The sequence below is a fragment of the Enhydra lutris genome, unplaced genomic scaffold, assembly GCF_002288905.1.
Source record: "Enhydra lutris kenyoni isolate GAN:26980312 unplaced genomic scaffold, ASM228890v2 scaffoldscaffold5, whole genome shotgun sequence".
NCBI lineage: Eukaryota > Metazoa > Chordata > Mammalia > Carnivora > Mustelidae > Enhydra > Enhydra lutris.
In genome coordinates, this window is record NW_019154089.1 from 20,991,335 (window position 1) to 21,014,677 (window position 23,343).

Below are 23,343 nucleotides of genomic sequence, written 5' to 3' on the forward strand. Positions count from 1 at the left end.
ATCCATGCATTTAAGACATGGGAAATCAGGCTTAGAGAAGTCCAACAATTGTCCAAGGATGTGAACTCAGAGCTCTATCTCATGCTGAAGTCCGAGCTCTTGAGTGTTACTCTCAACTGTCTTTCCTGAGCCTTCTTCCTGAGCTGTTTGCCCCCCTCCGTCTTGCTTCCTGTCCTGGGGCTGCCTCTCTAGCTCATGTGATGATCACGGTTTTTTTCTTCGGTAACCTCTTTGCCTGCCAATTAAACAAGGTGCTCTTGGTCTCTTGGGCTACAGTGTGGCAATAGGGTAACGGGGCCTGCTGCTGACACCCACAACAACCCTTCCTCGGGGTCAGGGGACAGTTCTCCAAGGACACTTCAAGGACCATAAATTCTCTGACAGATTTTTCTCTCTTATGTGTGCCATTTATAAGACTTCAAATGTGACTCGCCACACCTTGTTTCAAATGATGAATTCTCTTCCAGGAAATAGACAGTGGACTTTAAAGCATGGATTAAGTAGTGTCTAGAGTTTGAGCAGCTGGAGACTGGGGACTGTGTCTTCTTTTGTACCTTGTTCATTTTTATGTTCCCAGTACGCAGCTCAAAGCTCGGCATGCAAGGGAGACTTTAGTGAGTGAGTGAATGAATGAATGAATGAGTGATTGAATGGAGTCCCCTCATGTTCTGTGACTTTGCGATTCTAAGACTCCAAAATGTCATACAGGAAATTGCTTCCTCTTCAAGTCTTCAGCAGGTACAACTATACTTATGGACCACATACCATGTGTCAATTATGACGTCAAATGTTTTACTTGATCCAAACCTCACATCAACCCTGTATTTTTACCACAGTTTTACAAATGAGAAAATGGAAGCTCGGAGATAGCAAGCAGGGTCACTGGGGCTACAACTCCCATCTGCCTGACTCCAGACCCTTTGGTTTGACCTCATACACCATACTGCCCCTGCATACAGGACCCAGCAGGCTATCCCGGTGGGATTCTGAGGCCGGCTTGCTATTATTACAAGTATTTGGATCTTAGCTCCTTCCAGACAAAACCGTGAAAGTATTTTAATCCTTGACAAAGATCAAACAAACTTGGGATGACTGACAATCAAGTCCGAAAATGAGTATCTGATTAGAGAATGATTTGACACAGCTAACATTAAAACAAACAATGGATACTTAAAAACGTTATTTGTACTCTAAGTATGTTTGATGATCTGAATTAAGGCAAGAGGGTGGATTCCATAAATAAGCCTCTGTATTCCTTAGTACTTAGTACTCTCTTAACGCTCTGGATGAAAAGTATCTTTGGAAGAGGTGGCAGGAGGCACAGGGTTTAGAAGAAGCGTTTTGGAGGAACATTCACCTGGATTGGAGTCTTAGCAGTATCATTCCTGGACGAGTAAGCTTCCGTGAGTTACACAATACTGTTCTTAAAAGCCTCCATCTCTTCATCTGTAAAATGGGGGTAATGATGGTCCTGGCACCTCATGTCACAGCGTAGGTGGTTGTATGGATTACACGAGATCATGTAGGAAAAGCACCTAACTAAAGGTGTGTCTCATAACAAGTGGTAGGTGCATTATGAGTAGCTTTTATTATTAATTCTCAAAACAACATAAGGAGTCTGAAACACGAGTTTTAATTTAAAGCCTGACAAATGTCAAACAAACACCTGAAGAGTTCTCCAAATCACTAAATAATAGTCCACAGCCTTATAATTAAGCTAGAATATATGCACACCAGAAAGTCGGGGTGATGGAAAAGTGCTGGAATTTGATTCAGAACTAGCTCAGATGTACTTCTTGTACAATTTCCTAAGAGTGGGCTGTGAAAATAGGGTATTAAACTAAATCCAAGAAATATAAAGACATCGTAAGCCATTATTAATAAATATCTAGAAATATAGGGGCACCAAGTCTCAACCCCACAGAGATCTCACTCCTTTCCATGGCTTCAGGCATGCTATGACTCAAGTCATCGAGGGTCCATTTCCAACCAGCTTCCTCCCTGAGGTCCAGACTCCCATTCCAGGTGTGTACTGGGCATCTCTCTCTCTCTCTCTCCCTCTCTCTCTTTCTCTCTCTCTCTCTCCATTCCATAGCTGTATTGCACAAGTACACCTAAGCACAGACTCTTTTCCTTCCCCTCCCCATTCACACTCTTCCTGCATTCCTGTTATTCCCAGGTCCAAGCAGCCATTTTTCACTTCCTCCTTTCCTCTCACCTGCTCCCATATAACGGGTGAAAGAATCCTATCCATTTTATTTCTGAAAACCTCTCCCATCAACCTTCCCCTTTCAACCCTCCTGCTGCTTTTCTTTCCAAACCACAAATGTCATTGTGCTCTGCCTTATAAATCCTGGCTGATTCTCCAATGCCTGCAAAAAGAAATGCAAATCTCAATACAGGACCAGACTCTTCACAACAATTACCCAACTGTTTTACCCTTGTCTCTAACCTTCTGCTCCCTGATCCCTGAACTTTGCTTCAGCCACACCAGAAGATGCATCTTTCCTTAACCTGGCTGTCTGTGCTGCCGTGCCTTTGGGAACAATGTGTCATGCCTTCGGGAATAGCTGTTCCTACACTTCCCCACCCACTGCACCCTAGCAAGCTCCTAGTCACCTTCTGATCACCCACTTGGGAAACCTGTTCCAAAAGATTTGGTATCTGTACCATCTTTGGTCACTTTTTGCATTCAAGAATCTATTATACACTTGGATATCTATCTACCTATCTACCTACCTATATCTAAGTATGTTTGCATGTATCTATCTATCAATCAATCATGTGTCTGCCCCAGTGCCTGGTGACTGAACATCAGTCGTATTTGTGGACAGAATCAGTAAATTGCAAACAATGTGTTGGCAACATCAGAGAAGTCACAAGATGAAGATTAAGAAGTTTAATTGCTTTAATGTTATTTTTAATGCACTCATTCATAAGAAATAATAGAAGGAAATGATTTTTTTTGGGGGGGTATAGGATTTTTTCCTGAGATCCTAAAATTGTCTCCTGACAACTCAGTGTATTTTCCACACTTCTTTCTAAAAAGGAAGTCAGGTTATGTCACATGTCAATAATATTCTCCCATGCCCTCCCTCAATCAATCAATCAATCAAGTTTTCCAATAAGATGTAAAATAAAGTCACGAGTCCTTCCCATGACCTACAGTGCCCTGCCGTGGTCTGCCTTCTGGCTGTCTTTCCAACTATACCTTCTACCACTTTACCCTCTCTCACCCCATCAGTTAACCTGTCTTTTTGATATTCCTCATCATATCACATGCAACACATTTTCACCTAAGAGCCTTTGTACATGCTGTTCCCTTTGCCTGGAAATACCTCACAGCTTGTTTTGTCACATCATTCACCACTCTGCTCCAGTGTCACTTTCCCAGGGAGATCTTCCCTGCCCTCCCCCTGCTTCTTTCTCTGTCATTCTCCATCCTGCTATAACTACTTTATTTTTTAAAAATGTAAAAAAAGATTTATTCACTTATTTGTCAGAGAGAAAGACACACACACACACACACACACACACACACAGTGCAAGCACACAAGCAGGAGAGCAGCAGACAGAGGGAGAAGCAGGCTCCCCGCTGAGCAAGGAGCCCCATGCAGGACTTGATCCCAGGACCTGGGGATCATGACCTGAGCTGAAAGCAGAGGCTTAACCAAGTGAGCCACCCAAGTGTCCCTATCTTTCTAAATAATATATGTATTTGTATATTATTTATTATCTATCTCCATCACTAGATCTGAACTTCTATGGCGTTTAAAATAAACAAGTGTTTGGTCTCATTTGTGCAACACTGTACCCTGATGTTTAGAAGAGAGCCTGGCACATAGTGGGTACTCAGCAAATCCTCGTTAAATGAATGACCTACCCACTTTCCAAGGCCAAAACCATGAATGTTAACAGGATAGCACTGTGAACAATTTTAATTCTAAAATTAGGATTCCTTCCACCACACTGACTTCTGTTTTCCAGATTTACAAGTTTGCTTATGTGCATGGAGGTGGATGTTTATATTGATGCATACAAGCCCATGTCCCTCCACAAACAAACAAACAAACACCACGTACTTTTCCAGACTGCATTAACCCTAGCAGATTATAGCTCTCAGCCCTCTCTTTACTATGGTGGTGTCTGGGATGACCCTAGCTAAATGAAACTCATTTGGTTATCATAGCCCTTTTTTTTTCTAGTTTCTGATGCTTAAAATGATTAAACCAAAGTACAAAAGATAATGTAGACTCCTGTTTCTTCACAGCAGAGCTACACCTGCTGCTGCAAATCTTTAGAAGGTTAAATTCAGCAAATAAATAAATTTAAAAAAAAGTTTCTAAAGAAGTGATCTTCATGGGTAAACCTGGCGATTCACAGAAATGTACCCCTGGGGATAAAAATATATTATATGTCTATAAAAAATAAAATTAAAAAAAATAAATAAATATTAAAAAAAAAAGAAGAAGAAGAAGTGATCTTCAGAGTGTGTCCTATAGATATGTGCTTTGTGATCATGGGAGTTGTCTGTTAGGAAAGTACAACTTTCTGGCCTCCAACCAGAGCCAGGGCTAGGGTCCGGGCAGTTATTGGTTAAGAAGCTCCCAATGAGGGACGCCTGGGTGGCTCAGTTGGTTGGACGACTGCCTTCGGCTCAAGTCATGATCCCGGAGTCCCGGGATCGAGTCCCGCATCGGGCTCCCAGCTCCACGGGGAGTCTGCTTCTCCCTCTGACCTTCTCGCTCATGCTCTCTCTCACTGTCTCTCTCTCAAATAAATAAGTAAAATCTTTAAAAAAAAAAAAAAAAAGAAGCTCCCAATGGGATTCTAATGTATCCTGAAGTTTAAGAAACTCTACCCTAACCATTTTGCACCTCTGGAATGTATCTGATGGTTGGTAGATGTATCCTAAAATTCTATACATCTAGGGAACACTGTGGATGTTTAGTAGATGTATCTTTTTATTTTTATTTTTATTTTTATTTTTTTTATTTTTAGATGTATCTTTTTAAATGAGAGTTTTGAATGCTGATGTCTTTAGAGGTGAAGTGTCAAGAAGGCTACAACTTACTTCAGAACGATTCAGCAGAAAGATCTCTAAGTCTGTTTCTAGATAAGGCAAATGTGGTAAAACGATAGCAATTGTTGAAACCAGGTGGTTATTCTTAGTTTGTACTACTCCCCCAACTTTTCTGTATGTTTGAAAATTTTCATGATCACAAGTTGAAAAAAAAAATGCAAGCTTTGATTCACCCAAGGATTGCTGTCACATGCTGCAGGAAGGAAAAACAAGATCAATAAAATGAAGCAAGGCCCATAAGGTAATGGTCTAGCCAGATGGTTACTGGGAGGACCAAGGCAGCTTAGGGGACTTCTCCTGATTTTTCCCTGAACTGGCTATTAAGACAGCTTTTCCCCCTCGGGGGCCTGCTCAGTATGCTCCGATGAATCATTTGTGATGCCCCAACTGAACTTCTTCCCAGCAGTCGGTCATGGAAGTAGCTCAGCTCAGGACTCCAGGCGTCAGCAAAAATGTGTAGTTTCCAAATGCACTTGACATTTTTCAAGCACAACTCAATTGCTCTCAGAATTGGCCACTTGTGCCTCGGAAAGGAAAGGCAAATGAGGGACCCCAAAGTGCTGTCCTTGGAGTTTGCTAACACTCAAAGGGATAGAGAAAACCAGTCCTTGATGTCTTACAAAAAATAAAAGAAGAGCTCGCATGCTTCTTTCCCTTCCTAGCCATGTGTGCATCAGTCCTGGCACCCAGCACCCTTCCTGGCCCAGGTTAGGGGCTCCAAATGGCCATGGAAGGGAATGGTGAGGCTAAGGAAGGACAGTGGCTCTGCGTCCTCAGCTCTGGACCCTAGATCCTAGTGAGTTCTTAAGAATACAGTCATCATCACTTCACCCAAAGCTATCTTTTTGGTAAATGTCATTTTTCCTCATGTGAAAACAAAACTATCTAATAAAAACTGAGAGAGAGCGAGAGAGAGAGAGCATACCTAACAACCATTCTCCCAGGCATTTTACATGACAGCAAAGACATGTATCTGAGGCAGAATCCTGGCAAACCAGGATTTCAAATTGGCTTAGAAAATTAAGGGCATACGTTTTCTCTGATTAAACAAGCATGGAAAATTTTAAAAAGACGTCTAACAAACAAGAAACTCATGCATAGCATCCATGTAAGAGGGACCCCCATCAATTCAAAATACTGTGAATTTTTATTTTATTCTTATGATACAGAAGGAGCTTGACTAATCTAGGATGGAAGCGTTGAGAAGTCGTAGCTGGTTAAACTGCTTGAGACTCCAACAGAAGATTTCTTTTCCTTTTTCTGAGTCAATCACCAGTAAACTCGCTCATTAACCTCAAACCCTACCCAAGAAGGAAACAAACAGAAAATCCCTTAACACCAAGTGCTATCGCTCAGGTTGCAACCAGTGGGATCCTAAGAGGTAGTCTCCTTATTTTCTATTGGTTTGGCTTTATTCCAGGGAGAAATCCCAGCAGGGCTTTGAAACAGAAATGTACTACACAAATAATTGCACTGCCTCAACTCCAAAGGTCAAGTTTTTGTCCCCACCCCCACTGCTCTCTGTTCTCCTCTCTCCCAATCTATTTCCCACTATTTCCTCACAGTGTACCATTCAGCTAACTGCAACAACGAATGACTAACAGTGCAGATGAGTTCTCTCCTGCTCATGAAGTCAGCTGTGGGAAACATTCTCCTTGAAATCAAGCAAAACTATTGAATGGTCTCAACATAGCTCTGTGTGCAAAAATGCAGCTCTGGTTATCAGAGAAACCAGGTGTTGACTGTTGTTCTACCGAGAAAATTGACCTCCCCTGTAAATAAACTCACAGCTCTTCAGAGGAGTGGATGAAAATAATGATACACAGCCCATTAATCCCTAAAAGATTTTTAATATCATACATGCAGTTGCTGAAATTTAATAAAAAGCCAGAGAAAGGATAGAAACAGAAATGTACCTGGAGTGGGGATGGGGTGATCAGCGAGGGAGATCAGGTATGCACTGGAAAATGGGAGATTTCATCACATTTTACTGGTCCTGTCTCTGCCCTTTGAAGCATCAGGTTTATTGTCTCTAAAGGAGTAAGTTTAATAAAGAGGCAGCCCATAAAGGGTACTGTAGCATGTAAAGTTACTGTAATTAGGTTTTCAGGAGTTATAATAAAACATTTAGCTGGAGAGAGGTTAATAACGACAACACTTTCCAGCATCATTATTATACTCTCCAGTACAAGAAGGAATGATGGTGGTAGAGGGGAAACTCGATGGGTGGGCTCCGCAGAGAGACCTGGGGCATGGAGAGAGAGAGAGAGAGAGAGAGAGAGAGAGAGAGAGAGAGAGAAGCATATAGGATGGGATGGAAAAAACAGGAGAGATAATGAGGAAGATGATGTTGGGTATTATACTGTTCAGTCACTTCTTGAAGAGCAAAACTAAGTTACTTTTTAAGTGTTCTATCTTTATTTTCCTATTTGCAAATATAAAATGTACATATTATTAAAAAATCAAGTCATAAATTAAAAAATAGAGAGCAAAACTCTATCCTCTTTTTTTAAAAAAAAATTTTTAAATTAACATATAATGTATTATTAACCCCAGGGGTACAGGTCTGTGAATCACCAGGTTTACACACTTCACAGCACTCACCATAGCACATACCCTCCCCAATGTCCATAACCCCACCACCCTCTCCCTACCCCACTTCTCCCAGCAACCCTCAGTTTGTTTTGTGAGATTAAGAGTCTCTTATGGTTTGTCTTCCTCCCGATCCCATCTTGTTTCATTTATTCTTTTTCCTACCCCCCAAACCCCCCACGTTGCATCTCCACTTCCTCATATCAGGAGATCATATGATAGTTGTCTTTCTCTGATTGACTTATTTCGCTAAGCATAATACCCTCTAAAAACTCTATCGTCTTGAGAGGAAGACTAGTAAAACATTTGAGGTTTAGAGTCAGGCTTTTTCCCTACATAAAAACATTTTTTTTTTCTTATTATTTTTGAAAACAGTAGGATCATACCAAGGAGGCAGGATTAAGCCTGCAGATTCTGGGCTTGGGACAACCAGGATTTGGGTCCTGGTTTCTATTCTTACCACTGTGTGACACTGGGTAAGTTACTTATCTCTCTAGGTGGCCTCACCTGTAAAGTGAGAGAATGTTAGTACCTTCCTGGGCTTGTTTAGGGAGATTGGGTGACTTTATTCATGTGAGATGCCCAACATTGAGCTTGACATCCAATGAATGGTCAATAAATGTAGCTATTAATCTCCTGAAGGCAGGAATCATTGCTAGGTCTCCCTGACGTAGCACAGTACCCATCTCATTTAAGATATTTGGTAAATGCATGAGCCACTCTAATTAGCACAGTGACTAGAACATTGTAGGCATCTCAACCCCCTAAAAACAATTTTATTAGGAAGGGAAGGAATTGAAGGTTTTACTAATGTGCTTCTTCTCTTCTTCCAGTTGGGAATTTATGCTTGGGTTGAGAAGTGAACTGTTGCTTTTTAACATAAAACTTTAAAAATGTTTTTAAAAAATTGTTACTTCCCAAGTTTGAAGAAGAAGCCAGTAACCCAATTAGTATAATTAAAAGCCCATTTCATTTCACGATTCCCTAAGCTTAGACTCAAACCAATTTTGATGCAATGAAAAATAGGCTTTCAAGGTTTCTGATCCCTGAACCTTTTAGATCATAGGGGACTATCACTACATTTGCATATGCCATGAACAACAGGAAAATCCTCTATTTTGCTCTCTTCAAAATTTGCAGTCATACCAAAAATACTCACAGCTGGAATAATTAGCAACTCAATTTATTGCCTTCCGTTTTTTAAATAGAAGCTTCGACTCTTGATATTTAAATAGTGTCACACTGTGATATAACATAGCATTTTTCATGGTAAAACTTCTTTTTTTTCCCCCATGAAATGATATACTGCTCAGTGTGACAGGCAAGGTCTCTGGAGGTCACTAAAGAAACCTGGTGTTTTGTGAGCAAATCCATTTCAGAGTCTTTGGGATGAAATGAAGAGTCTTTTTTTTTTCCCCTGGAGTTGTTAACTTGTTGACTTTTTTCAAGTTAATTGGTAAAAGTCTTGATATAGTAGAGGAAAAAAACAAAGACTTCTGACTTTGACTTCAAACTTGACCTTGAATTCACCACACACTATAATACGGGAGTGTAGAGACAGCCATTTCAAATAGACTTGCGTTTGTGTTCACCGGCAGCCAGAGGTAGATGAAGAAAGAATGCCCGCCATCAGATACAATCAACGAGCAGAATGATTTCTCCCATCGAGTTTATTGCCTGTACCGTTCAGAGAGTCAAAGAATTTTTGAGCTGGAAGAAATCTTAGGGCATGTCCCTTTATCATATTCTGCTTCATGCTACCACATTTGTCCTATGTGTTTGCCTTGTCTCCCCAGTCATATTACAAGCTTCTCAAAAGCAGGTCCTATATCTTTTGCTTCCTGGTATCTTTCTCTGTTCATAGTAGGTGCTCACAAACTGTGTAATCTGTACTGAAGGAACACAGCAATTAAGAACAGTGGAAATGCACAGGCTTTGGAGTCAGGCATACCTGTACTCAAATCACAACTGCGCCAGGAACTGCATTTTGTTGGGAAAACTGATTAATCTCCCTGAGCCTCAGATGCCTCTTCCAAAAAATGGGTAGATAACAGCATCTGCACTACAGAACCGTTGGAAGGGAAGAAAGAGATCATGAATACAATCTGTGAGCACAGAGGCTGCCCCACAGGAGGTGTTTAACACACAGCTTCCATGTTCCCCTTTTTCTTCGAAAAAATTCAAAATCTAAAATATGAAGTCATGAGTCAACCAGTATTTATTGAGCATGTATCACATGGTACCAGATGCTTTGGATAAAATGTTAAGTCCTCCTCAAATAGAATTACTAAGTGGATAGACAGGTGGAATAAACAAAACTGAAGTCCAGGTGAACCAACAAGTACATGAGAAATTACAAATTGTGAGAAGTGCCATGAAGGGAAAAGGGACTAAGAAAAAGTTGGGACTATATTAGTATGGTCACTTCTCTCTCAGGAGATGATCGAAAAGGAGAAGTCTAAGGATTAGGAGTTAATCATCCAAGGAGCGATGAAAAGAGCATCCCAGATAGAGGAAGCAGTATGTGCAAAGGCCCTGTAGTAGGAAGGTCTTAAATTTTGAGGATATGAGAGAACGACCTGTGGCTGAAACACAGTGACCCACAGGGTGAGCAGTGGGAGAGAGGTAGGCATGATGACAACTACATTACACAAGGTTTTGAGGGCATGGGATCTGGATTATAGAGCAAATACAAAGGGTTTTAAATTATGTCTTTCCTTTGAGCAAAGGAAGATCGATCTTTCAGAGAATTCAATTTAAAAAAGAACTAAGGTAGGATAGTACAGTCCAGTCTTTGGTGATAAAAAGGCTTGGTGGTCTTTTTTGTGCTCTGCCATGAGGGTCTTGGTTTTTGTCCAGAATATTCAAGCCACCATCAGTACTGCATCTATCACCCTATCTGCATTTGAATATAGTCAGACATCTCAAATTTAACAGGACCCAGGCACAACTCTTGATCTTCACTGCACACTGTCCTTCTGCTCCACCCATGTTGGTTAACAGAGTCATCGCCCATCAGTTGTACAGGTGCCATCCCCAGGAAGTAGACTCTGAGAAAGAAATAGGCACGCAGGCAGCTTCTTAGAAACTGCTCTTGAGGGACGCCTGGGTGGCTCAGTTGGTTAAGCGGTTGCCTTTGGCTCAGGTCATGATCCCAGCGTCCTGGGATCGAGTCCCACACCGGGCTTCCTGCTCGGCAGGGAGCCTGCTTCTCCCTCTGCCTCTGCCTGCCACTCTGTCTGCCTGTGCTCACTCTCTCTGACAAATAAATAAATAAAATCTTAAAAAAAAAAAAAAGAAAGAAAGAAAGAAACTGCTCTTGGGAACAGCACCTGTGAGGGAGTGAAGAAGGCAGGCTGGGCAGAGAGAGAAGCTGACCCATCACGCTTTTGGAAGGGTTCTTCGGTCAGTCTCACGGGGAGCTCTGGAGCTGTTGGGCCTGCGTCATCGGATGGCTCTGGAGAGCTGCTCCATTTTTGAACCGAGAGGGTCAGGCCTTATCAAATCTATGGACCAGTCTCCAGCTAAAGTCCAGTTGTAGAGAGAACTTGGCAGGGATGCATGTGGATCACCAACATTTCCAACAACTAGGGAAGCATGTGTGCCCAGTCTTGGTGTGTGGCATCTGGCTGGGTGCCAGGCCATGTACCTAGCTAGACTTCACTATAGTTCCTGCCCTTCCCTGATCCCCGATTCATCATCAGTTTGTTTCTCTTGGCCTCTGACACGTACCGGTCCTCTTCTTCCCACTTACACCTTGTACCTGGTCCATTGCCTATAGCAGCCTCAAATGGGTCTCCTTGTTCCCACATTGGTCCCTTATATCATCTCTACACAGGAGCCAGTCATTGTCTACAAACACAAATCCAATCCTATTACTTTCCTGCTTAAGACCATCTACTTCCTTTATACTCAGAAGTAACCTACCTCCTTATCCAGGTCTACAAAGCACCTCAGTATGGTCTATCTCATCCCTTCCTCTCCTCCCCTGGTTATGTTCCTGAGGTCTCTGCCATACTTTTTTTGCCATCCCTCGAAGATGCCAACCTTCTCTGAACCTCAGGGTAGTCACAATGTGTTTCCTTCTTCTCAGGTCCTTCAGGTCTCCCCTCGAAGCTCATTTTCTCAGAAAGCCTTCCTTGATCAGCTTTTTATTATCCTATGTTGGCCAAGGTTACAGCTCAGGAGCTGCCTACCACCAATGACTGGTTGTTGTGGGAGGTGGAGTGATGGCGTTGGTATGAAGACCCTGGTGGCTCAGTCGTTAAGTGTCTGCCTTCAGCTCAGGTCATGATCCCGGGGTCCTGAGATGGAGCCCTGCATTGAGCTCTCTGCTCGGCGGGAAGCCTGCTTCTCCCTCTCCCACTCCCTCTGCTTGTGTTCTCTCTCTCACTGTGTCTCTCTCTGTCAAATAAATAAAAAAATCTTAAAAAAAAAAAAGACACTGGCTTCTCATCTGCTCCACACTTAGCCTTCGAGTACCTCTTTCCTTGCTTACCACCTGCCTCCCCCCACTGCACATACTTTCCTTGAGAGCCCAGATTTAGTATTCCTTACCACTGTATCCCCAGCCCCTGGAAATATGGCTGGCATACGTTTGGTGCTCGAGCCGTTTTTAGCAAGTGAACAAAAGAACGAACTGATCTAGAATTTGAAAACTTTTCTATCTGTTCTCAGATCCAACACATCTATTTATTGATCCTGTGGTGTCCTCTTCAAGGGATGCCCTGTCACTCTGGGTTTCGAGATTTTGGTAAACAAGACCATGTTCTCATTATGCCTACACATGGTTATTTTAAATCCTTTGAGAAACCCGCATCTCTCTATTCTGAGGAGGCTTTTGGCACATTTTAATGAGAGCCTTTCCATTTTCTTGATCTTTTAAGTTGGAATTCTCCTCCACTTTTCTGTCATTCTTGAGGCATGTTAGCTATAATCGCATGGAGTATCTCCATCGAGAACTCACAACAGTCTACGAAAATAGTGATAATGCACTTTTGGCTAATTTCTGGGGTTCTACTCAACGACGCTGTGTTTTTTGCAGCCCTCCCCTCCTCTCTTTCCTCAGCGACCCAATGGACATATATGTTCAGGCATTAGTTTACACTAATCTCAGGGCCAGTTTCTGGTTTGTAACCAGGAGCTCAGAGATAATCTTCTTACAAGACTAGAAGGATTTTTTTTTTTTTTTTTGTAAATGTACTTGCCCCTTATCTGTCACTTCTCTGCCCCCCTACAGAGCAGTTTATCTTCATAGGTTTGGTATCTCTGCAAACATAAAGATTTCATGGTGCATTTTCTCTTCCAAATCACTTTTAAAAGAAAATAAAAATAGTTTTCATCTCTGAAAAATCTTATGTATATGCTCCTCCACCCAGAAAAGAATCCATTTATCTTTCTTTACCCTCCCTCCCCCTCTGTGACAAAAGAGTCCTGTTTCATATGCCTTTCTTTATTTCCTTATCTTTGGTGCTTCAACAAAAAAGTCTGATGAGTTGAGTTTACCATGATGCTCAATGGGATCATGTTGACAATTCCAGATGGTAATATCCTGCACCCTTGGATCCATTTATCAGTATTAATCAAATCACATGTACTGGTATTTTGTGTAGTTCCTTCAGAGTTAACCACTCCAAACCATGTTTTAGAAACACATTTTTTCTTAATTTTTTTTTTGGGCCGGGGGAGAGATCAGAGCAAGAGATGGATTCTCCAGCCTATCTTATTGCCTCTCCCATGAGTAGACTTTTCACACCAAGGGGGGATATACTTATCCTCTAGTTGTTTTCCTTTAATTAATTAGTTACTTAATTAATGAAATTGTTTTCCTATTGAGGTGAGATTCACATAACATAAAATTAACCATTTTAATGACATTCAGTACATTTACAATATTGTACAACCACCTCTATTTTGTTCCAAAACATTTTCATCATCCCAAAAGAAAACCCTGTACCCATTAAGTGGTAATTCCCATATCTCTGTTCTCCTACTCCTAGCTCCTGGTAACCATTAATCTGATTTCTGTCTCTATGGATTTTCCTATTATGTATATTTAATATATATGGAATCATATGCTATGTGACATTTGTGCTTCATTTCTCTCACTTTGCATAATGTTTTCAAGCTCATCTCCATTGTAGTATGATCATCATTTCACTCCTTTTTAAGGCTGAATGCTATTCTAGTGTGTATGTATGTGTGTGTGTCATATACAAAATATATATACACCATATTTTGTTTATCCATTCGTACACTGAGGAGCATTTAAACTGTTTTGATCTTTTGGTTATTGTGAATAGTGTGGTTTTGCACATTTGTGCAAAAATATTTCAGCACTTTTTTTCAATTTTACGGGAGATATACATAGGAGAATTGCTGGGTCATAGGGTAATTCTATGTTAAAACTTGTAGGGGAAACTTTAGCTGCTCTTTAAATGTAGAAAATGATCAACCTTGAACTCCTCAACAAGGTCAAACTCGGGTCAGCCCTAAACGTGTTACCAGTCTCCTTTCATCCTACCTGTGTTAGGAGATTGTTTTTGAAAACTTCCAGCTTACAGGAACAAAAAGCATCATCAGAGGGCCAAGTAGCAGTAGTTACAGAAAGAGTAATAACACTTCCTAGCTTACAGAATGTTTTTAACACGCCAAGTCAACAGGTTCTCATTTTAGGAAAGGGGTTTTAATGGAAAACTACTAGGGTTTATATCCTAGGAATGGGATCTATCCATGACATTTTTATAAAAAATTTTGTATTGTTAGTACATATTCTGAGCATTGTATTATAAATAGTACTTGCTCATCAGGCCCAAATACTGCAGAACCCGATGAATGAATCTGAGCATGGATGAATTTCTAAAGTTCTGGTGCTTAGAGAAAAATCATGTTTTATCTTAGAAGGCAAATTCGGAGAGTCTTTCTCTATCAAGGGTTTGGAGAAATCCTAGGTTTCCTACTTCTGTTGTGAGATCAAAGAGGGTCTAAAATATTAGGCCTTGAAGTATCTTCTTTGGATCACTGAGTGTATTTGTATATTACTAGCTTTAGGTGGGGAAAGCATATAATGATACTTGGGAAATCCTGGAGTAAAGAGAATTTAGGGGATTACTATAGGATCTTCATAAGTCTTTAATATCTTAAATATCCCAGTACTCTACATATAACATTTATCATTCTGCTTATTTGGTCATGTTAGTTTTATACCACCTACTTTCCTAGGCTTAAAACCAGTATTCCATAGGGGTATATGTTTGAGAAAGAAAATTCTAATTCATTTCCCTATATTTTTGAATGATTACACTAAGGCCCAGAAAGAAATTAAAAGCAAACCAACCGGGGTGTCTGGGTGGCTCAGTTGTTAAGCATCTGCCTTCGGCTCAGGTCATGATCCCAGGGTCCCTGCTTGGCAGGAGGCCACTTCTCCCTCCCCCACTCCCTCTGCTTGTGTTCCCTCTCTCACTGTGTCTCTCTCTGTCAAATAAATAAATACAATCTTTTTTTTTTTTTTAAAGCAAACCAACCAAACCACCAATAATGGTTATTTCCTAGATTTTTGTAGGTTCTTAAGACCTACTAGGAGTATGGTGGGAAGGAAGGAAGGGGTGATGGAAGGGAGGGAGGAGGATAGGAGGAAAAGAGGGAAGCTATATTATGGCATAAAAATGAAAAGGGACAGATAAAGAATTTTATGGGATTTCTTCAAGGCTTAGAAAGAAAAACAAAACTGATATACTGGAATTCTTGCATAGCTAAGAATAATTCTTGAGAGGGAGAGAAAATCTTAAGCAGACTCTATGCCCAGAGAATAAGCCCAATGTGGGGCTTGACGTCAAGACCCTGAGATCATGACCTGAGCCGAAATCAAGAATGGGACACTCAACTCACTGCACTACCCAAGCAATTCTAGATGTGGGGACCGGTGGAGGAGAAGGAAAACAAAGGACAAATTAAAAACAACTATTCCTCATTTTTGTGTGTTAGGGATTTCCTTCCACATCTATAGTGTGTAGAGATTTCTAACATTTAAATTTGGGGCTCTGTGGCTTTTATTTATTCTTAACACTCAAATAAAAGATAGTTATCTTTAATACAATTTCTTTTCCCATTTGGATTTATATCAGACCCTTCGAGACAGGAGCAAGTTTACAAAGACCTATCAGTGTGTTCACCCACATTTCTTTCTATGCATAATATACATAGGTACAATGTTTTCTTCTTATTTAGCACTCTTCTTGAAATGATATAAGAGCTTTTCAGGGATATTAATTAAACTTTAGAGCAACCCCTGTGACATGTGTGCCTGCCTACATATATCTGTTGGACACTTAGGAATTAATGTTTTGCAGAAATGTGCCATTTAAGGGTGCTTGTAGACTAGCCACATAGTCACTGACGAGGCACCGAACAGATCCATACATTTCAGTCGTCAAAAAAATGCCACTAAAAAAGGCAACCATCATTTAGCATCAACACGTAAATATTGCCATGGTGCTTAATATACTCTCAAGCAGGTCCTGCAGTGTCCCTGTCACAAAACGAGTCCTAGGGAAGCAGGTTCTGAAAGCTTGGCTTCCTTGAAAGGCTCCTGGTTTCCTAAATGCTGGGTTTCCTAGGGCTCCAGGCAAGGCTTTTTAAAAATGCAAGTGTCAAGGAAAACTGTCATGCACATTTGCCTTAAGTACCCGAAAAGCTTGTCACTGCCATCTTGGAAGTCTTGACTAAGACGCGGTTGGACATGCCGAGGCACGGTAAATTGAAAGCTGCCTGACAGGGAGGTGGCCTGTTAGACTAACAGCCAGGTGCCCGCCTCCAGGCATTTTCTTTGGCAAGCGGCAGAATTAAACAAAACCAAAGGAGAGTCTCGTCAGGGGAGGCTGTCTTTGCAGACATCTCAGAGGCTTGGACTTGAACTGGGGTCCTTTCCGGCTCTTAGGTTTTGCTTGATAAGAGGTTAAGGGGCTACATGAAACAGGAAGCACAGTCAGCATTTCTGTGAGGGCAGTGGGAAGCCGCCGGGAAAGAGCAGTGGATGGAGAGGGCAAAGGTCAAGAAGGAAGCGGAAGGTCAAGGTCAGTGTTAGGCTGACATTGCACCTGCTTGTTCTAGGAGGCTGAACGAGGCAGGGGTGAACCAGAGTACTGGCAGCAAGTGGGGTTCGGAGCCTTGGAATCTGGGTGGCTTTGGGAAAACAATTTGTTGAATCTCCGTTTCCTCAGGTGAAAACAATGGAAAATGTTGCATAGGGATACTATGTGCCTTAAATGGACTCAGCACATTCTTGCCACTAAGGAGACCCCTTAATAAATGCTGGCTTCTACTGTTCTGGAGAGAGCTATCAATGATCACATAAACTGCCCCTTTGGAGGACAGATCTTTCCTTCTGGTCCAGCCCCTTTTCCCTTCCTTCCTTCCCTTCTCCTTTCCTTCCTTGAACACGAGGTCCTTTGGTTAACTGGTATGAACTTTTATTTCTTGTCTTTCTGATGTGTCAACTGAGGCTTTTCCTACTTCTCACTGCCAATGTGACCATAATACACCTTTGCAGGCTCCCCGTCCCACACAGAACAGACCATAAGGTACTTCACTGGGCCCAGAAGGTGGCTGTGGCATGGACCACAAGACCTTTCTAGCATTGTCTCCTGAGTTCCAGCCCAGCTGATCAAAATGTTTGCATACTTTTGCTTTTCTGGCCTTCTTCTCTTACCTCTTCCTGGAGTGCCCTTTGGATGGGGTATACTTTTCCATCAAAATGGGAATCAGACACTACTCCTGCTGGCTAGGTTTCCCCGACCGGGTAGATGGGGTATCCCCAACACCCTGTGTTCCTGTACCACCCTTTTATAGTGTTTTATATTACTATAAAATATTGACTTAGCTGTCTTTCTCCCACAAGACCGCAGCTATTGGGGGACAAGGGCCATGTCTTTTTGACTTTACCCTCAGCACCTTGCATGGTGGTCAGCCCCTAATAGAACTACCATAAACGTTGGCTGTATTAAGCTGAAGTCCTATGAACACAGCTGTTAATGGGGTTACCAGTGGGAGGTGGGAAATACAAAAATCCTTATTTAGCATAAAATCGGAGTTACAGTTACTATATAAGTTTGGCCTGAGGGCCTCTTATTGACAGAACCCTCACATACTTATTTCACAAAAGGGGCTGACTTCATTGCTGGATTTTCAAGCCCTTGATCATAAACACTCTCCTATAATAGTTAGAACAATGATACTGCTGTACTAGGCATTTCTCTTGGGGACACAGAAACTTGACTGAGTCGTCTTAGATATTCATATAATATCCCCGTTAGGTGGATAGAGGCAAGGCAGACAGGGAGAAGAGGCAAATTTAAACATTGCCAAATTATAAATGAGAAAACAAAAGGCAGCAAAAGTTAGGTATGTTGAATCATGTAGGCCAGGTTGCGGCACAATTTGGGAATAAAGAGAAGGGCCCTACAGCTAGAACCACAGGAAGTGAGTGAGTCAGATTTTCCCCACAGCTATGCCTCTTCCTCACTCTACACCTGGCACATTAGAAGGGGAGTTGAGTTCCTCGAGTATTCTAGTATTATTTGATACATTATTCCTTGAAAAGAAAGTTCTTTCAATTCTATGTTTAAAATCCAATACCCTAAACTTCAGGGCTCTTATTTTAAGCCCATAAAAGTAAATTCAACCCATTAAAGAGGAGGAATAAGGAGAGACTAGAGCATTTGAATTGAGATGAACATAATTTGGCACAATCCATCAAAATTTAAAAGGCACATTATACATACCCTTTGATCTAGCAATTTCTATTCCAGGAATTTGACTCTTGAACATAATCATGTAAGTATGCAAAGGAAAGTATATACACAAGACTCTTCATTATGGTTTTGTTTGTAATAGCAGAAATGTGAAAGTGATCTAAGGGTCCATAAAGGAGAGATTGGTTAAATAAATTACATTCCAGAATATTACACAGACTTTAAAATAAGAATGAGGTAGGTCCCCATGAAATTACCTGACGTGATTTCCACCATATTTCATGAAGTTAAAAAAGGAAGTTGCCAAATGGTGTGTATAATACAGTCCCATTTACATTCAACTTAAAAAAAATATGCTCAGACATCCAAAAACATTTTGGGAAGCCTAAAATAATAAACCTTCAAAAGAGATTTCCTCGAAAATAGAAGGGGAAGGGCAGGGAATATTCCTTTCCATTTTCTAACTTCCTAGTTGTTGAATATTTTTACCAAGAGAATGTATGCATTTTGTAATATAGGAGTGGAAAGACCAAATCTATTGCAATATGAGCTCTGATCTTTGTCTAAATTCTTGACAAATCTTTTGTGGAAGGAAAGGGAGAAAAGATTCTGTGCAGGGGGAAGAGGCAACAAAATCCCATCATCGTGCTGGGAACAGTGAAGCACGGAGAGGTATCCTTGAGCTACAGGCCTGCTTTATCTCACTACTTGGACAGTTAGAGTGGGAGGCCTTCGCTGGTCATCTGGATCTCACTCCCCTCACATAAATAGATACTGGACTGTACTAGGTAATCTTAACATGGCTTCCAGCTTGAAAGTATTGCCTCTGTGCTGCCGAATGATTTCCAGTTCTCTTAAAGGATCAAGCCAACCTCAGTCATGTTTACCTTGACTCCTTCTCCTGGTCTGCCTTCTAGGGTAGTGGTCAGAATCAAGAGATCAACTTCCCAGAAGACGGCATGTTCTTATTTCTGTATTCTAATCACCAGACCCTTTCTTCTCGGTCTCTTCCTCTCTGACTCTGACTCGCCCTCTGTGCCCGAAACAGCCTTTGGCTTTAGCTCTGTAGCAGATTCTACAATTCCTCTTTCCCAAACTGAATGGTACCATGAACTTGAAGATGCATGTTAGAGGCAGGACACGAGGAGGCTGCTCACTGCTTGCCTATTTCTAGACAAGGCCAACAATGGGGAAGACTCAGAAAACAAAGTATGTGTAGACACACGTGGACTGTGTCCTTGCAACTTGTCTCCCAGTCACATCATTATTATGAAGTTGTAGGTGGGTTTAAACGTATGTGTGCTACTTTTCCCTTATGACACTGAGTTTGAGTATTTCTAGTAATGCCACATTAAATCACAGGGGTGTAAATAGTGGTGGACATAATTACTGACATTAGGATGTGTTACATTTTAGGACAAAACTTTTTGTCTAATTAACTGTAGAACTATTCAATTGTCACCTACACCATGGTCCATTGTGGAGATGACCAACCCCTGCAAAATGTCCTACCTACGATTTTCACCATGAAGAGGATAAAATGCATTGCCTAGAACAGGAGTTTGCAGCATGGAGTTAAATGGTTTCCATTCATGGTTTTATTAAAAAAGCAAAACCAAAAATTGTCCGAAGTAATTCAATTTTATAAAGGCAAAACTGCATCCCGAGCCATTTTCAGGAGAATGGGAAATTCATCGAGTTGTTTTGAGTTAACTTTCTCATCATGAGCCCTCGTAAAGAGCACTGGTTAGTAAGACAATAAATGAGCATGTTTTAATTAGAAAATGTGGAATCCAAGCAGTTTTGCAGGAAAGAAGATGATAGCTTCAAAGAGACATCAGGAGACTAATAAAAGTTAAAATGCATTAAGTGGCCATAGTGAACTCAAAGGTAAAGTCATGGGATGTTTGAGAAGTGAACCAGAGAGGGCAATGAATCAGAAGGGGATGGAAATTAGTCAGTGGAACTTATTCTTTCTACTTCATATTACAATCAGCTGTAAACCCCCTTCTGTGCCCAGGCAACTGAGATAACCTGATGCCCCTAAAATTCTCCCACTCCCCCATCCTGGCCAGAACTGTGTGTGCCCAGAGAAGAAAATCACTATCATTGGGCAGTGTGAAAAGGCAGCTGGGCTAGGACAAACCTAGCATTGAACTTGATTTTTTTTTTTTTTTGCCTGCAAAGCCTCCATTTTATGGTCTCCTAAAATCATGGTGCTCAGTTATGACCATGACATTTTTCATGCTATGCTACTCTACATGGGTGTGTGATCCAGGTCTAGCCAATCAACACGGTCTGTTCTCTAGGCCCTGGGGAGTGGGTCCACTGTGGGTATGTGACCATTGTTGAGTTCAATGAAAATTTAATGAAAGGAATGTTGTTGAAATATCAAAAAGAAGACTTCCTTTTTCTGTTAGGTTTCTGAGGTGTGAGAACATAGCCTGAAGTTCCAACAAAGATCTTACAAATTAAGAACGATGGTGGGAAAGAGAGAAAAGTGAAGCTGAGGGACAGATTCCTAATGCCTGAGTTTCTTTCCATGAATCCAGTTCTTCCAGAATCTTGAATCTGTCCCAGGCCCTTCATCTCCCCAAGTTCCCACCTCCCAACATGCCAAAAAAGGACAATAATATATATCAGATAACATAAAGTGTCTATTATGATACTTGGCACAAAGTAGTTATTCAAGGGATGATGATATCTAAAAATCAAAACCAAAGGGAGTATTCAGTTGTTTCCAGGAAGTGAAAAAATATCTAATCGGGCCACAATGTCTCCTCACGCAGATTATGAAGTCTAGAAGCTGAAGAAGATGATCTTTTCAGTCCCTTGTCTTTGGTATACTACTGAAGGACACTAATATACCAAGAGAGAACAGCTCAAAGCTAAGGACAAGACACCCACAAAACCTGGAGATACAAAGCACTGTTCCACTCCCAGGGGGCTCTCATGTTTACTCTCATTTTCCTGATGCCAGGGTGGGGTAGATTTCTCCAGGTCCCATCAAATGCTTTAATAGGATCCAATATCACCTGATGCCCTCTTATCCATGTTCTCTAGTAGAGAAAGTCTGGGTTGATAAGAGATCAAAAAGTCACTAAGATTAAGCTTTCCATTTAAAATTCTTATCCAAGAAGAGCAACATCTTCCACCTTCCTCTAAGTGCAGAATTTTAAATCCATTTGTTCAAAGAATTTTTAAAAAATGAGTTTTTAATCATTGTATCATTGGTGTGCGACATCTTTACTGGAGGACTGAACGTGGAGAAATGGACTTATGGATGTTTGTACCCAACCGAAGCTTTAACAAATTACAACACAAATTCAATACAATCTCACAAATGAAAAAGAAGGGTTACCCATTCTCTTTTGAAATATAAGGCAAGGACAGTTAAAACAACGATGAAAGAAATTGGGAGCATTTTCTGATTGTTCAGTCATTCTGGCTGAGAAGCGATTCTTTAAGGGATTTAAAAATACACAATTTTGAGGGTGAGCCTTTGTGGTTAGCTTGTCATGACCTCTAAAAATGATTATTTGCAAACATGACTCATGACATAGCCTGAAATTGTTTGGTGGGTTTTGGAGGGAAGAAACCTGTCTGAGAAAAAGTTTCTTCAGCCATCTCCTATAATCTAGAGTACTCAACCCCAGGAGAGGGACCTGGCTGAGAGCCTTGTACAGGACTGCAATTCTGGGGACACAAAACTCCACCTTACAAAGACAGTCAAGGTGGAGGCTAATAAATCAAAGGAAGCTGCAGAAAAGTTGCAGAGCCTACTTGCCCTGCCTGGGAGAGCTGGGAATGCCTTATCTGGCCTCTGTGAAAAGAAAAGGATCATTGGGGAGCCAGAATTAGAAAGAGACTTGTGCTTCATCAAGTCTCTCCCTGTCTAAGCCAGATAAAATGGCCTCTGGGAAGGCTTCAGGAAATGCCCCAAGGGAGTGACAGCTGATTTTAGCTGAATGGGTGAGAAAGCACAGACAGAGATGGAAATATTTGGCTTTTTTCGACTGCAAACTTAACCCACTGCACTTACAGACTTGGGGCAGAGTCTTGTGCTTGCAAGGCATGACCATGAGGTGGCCTCGATCCGTAATTGGGTCCCCATCACCCAGGTTGCAAGGGACAGCCTTTTAAAAACGTTCTCTTACCTAGAACCTTAACTGTAGTTAACTTACAAGTAAGAAGTTCAAGTACCCAAAGCTTTAATAAACTTAATTAGACTTTAGTTTTACAGCAGGAGCCGAATTGGAAAAGGACAGCCTCTCCTTGGATACCTGCACCTTCAAGGACGCTTCCCAATTTGCAAAACACACCAAGAGCAGGCTGGAGTGGTCTTAAATAAGATGTAATGCTTGTTTCTTTCTTAATGCACCTTGTAATTTGCACACGTGTCACACCACTTTATTTATTTTCTTATTAATGGGTTTGAGTGTGTTTAACACCACAAGCCATAAATTGCTGAGCAGTAGCTCGGCGTAGGTTCTCTCTATTTTCCTGCCAGTTGTCAGAAAATGGTGTGGGGTACGCAGGTGCCTCTTCTAACCGACTTTCTCTCTCCCTCCCCACCCCTTGCCTCAATCCAACAACCAACTCCTTGTCTCCATCTGCCAAGAAAAAATAAAAGACACAGCCTCGTTTCTCATTGGAGAGCTTGCCTATTGAGCAGCTCAGTTATTGAGATTAATAAGCTGCCAGTTTCCAAGGAAGACTACGAATACTATAAAATTAAAGTGCACTGCAACGTGAAATGCTGCTGGTGGCCAGGCGGGATCACAGTGTCAAAAAGGCAAGGTAAAGCTATAAAATAAGGCTGAGCTTGAAAGGCTAACCTAAAGGTCTCATTAATTTCCATGTTGCCTCTGATGAGAATTTAGAGGGGGCATAATGTTTTGCAATATGGAGAAACCAACC

The 23,343-nt window shown here is 41.3% G+C and overlaps 1 protein-coding gene across 2 annotated transcripts in view; it reads right to left on the reverse strand.

The window, feature by feature from the left end:
* Positions 1–23,343, reverse strand: part of LOC111140927 (teneurin transmembrane protein 2) — a 934,316-nt gene that overhangs the window by 266,937 nt on the left and 644,036 nt on the right. The gene's annotated exons all lie outside the window — the stretch shown is intronic.